Source organism: Myotis lucifugus, unplaced genomic scaffold, assembly GCF_000147115.1.
Source record: "Myotis lucifugus unplaced genomic scaffold, Myoluc2.0 scaffold_39, whole genome shotgun sequence".
NCBI classification, from domain to species: Eukaryota; Metazoa; Chordata; class Mammalia; order Chiroptera; family Vespertilionidae; genus Myotis; species Myotis lucifugus.
Window position 1 is genome coordinate 2361940 of NW_005871087.1, and position 1140 is coordinate 2363079.

General features: G+C 40.6%; 1 pseudogene; it reads left to right on the forward strand.

Annotated features, from left to right (window-relative positions):
- Positions 1–301: 301 nt before the first annotated feature.
- LOC102420642 lies at positions 302–925 on the forward strand (annotated as a pseudogene).
- Positions 926–1140: the final 215 nt, after the last annotated feature.

The window sequence follows — 1140 nt, forward strand, 5'->3', positions numbered from 1 at the left end:
GTTTACACTTTGTTACGCTGCCTTCCAGAGAGGGGATGGCAAAACAGCTTCCATGACCCCAGTTACAATCCAATTTGGTAAACTGGAAACGGATAAGACATGGCAGCTTCAGTGTTGACTGGTGCTGGGCTGTCTTCAAGTGACTGCATAGTCATTGTCTTAAAAAACCTGTTTGAACTTAGCTTTACTAACCCGAGTCACTAAATAGAGCATATTTAAATTTGCTTTAATAATAAATTGGTTTAGTTTTCTGGGTGGCATATGGGTCTTGAGATGGAGAGCTCCTCTTGCCACCACCAACATGGAGACTTTGTACCCAGTCCCATTCTTAGAACAGAAATGCCCCCAACCTGAAGCTGAAGAAGCTGGCCTACGTGCACATGCCCTCGGCCATGACAGTGTATGCTCTGGTGGTGGTGTCTTACTTTATGATGTTATTGTTGAACCTCCAAGTGTTGGCTCTATGACTGGTGAACATGGCCTACAGGGTAAATGGACAATACCAGTATATTATGGAAGGACTCGCATCCGGCTTCCTGTTTACAATGGAGGTTTAGGTTTCATAATCCTAGACCGATCCAATGCTCCAAACATTCCAAAACTCCATAGATTTCTTCTTCTATTCATTGGGTTCTTCTGTGTCCTATTGAGTTTCTTTCCTGGCTAGAGTATCCATGAGAATGAAATTGCCAGGCTATCTGATGGGTTAGCGTGCCTTTTGAGAAGAAATCTGTGGACACTGGATTTGTTCCAGTTAATGAAGTTTTAAAGGCTGAACCAAACCTCTGATATGAAATATGGAAAAGAATGAAAAGCAGCAGAAAAGAAGCATCTAGTAGGAAACATGGAAACATATTAAAGCTCGGATCACAAGATCTTCTTGGTATCAAAGAGACAAGCTTATACGGTGTGTTTTCCTGCTGACCTACACTGACATACCAATGATGTTAAGTGGCATTTTCTTCTCGGTTTTTAATTTTAAAGAAAATATACTCCATTTCTACAACTATAACACTGAGTAGAGTGATTATTTTTTTTACAACCATCTGAACATTATTTTGGAGATGACATTTCTGACTTTCAGAAATGAGTGTAAAACCAGGAAGTAAGATCCCATCAGCTTCAAACTCTGGACACCTG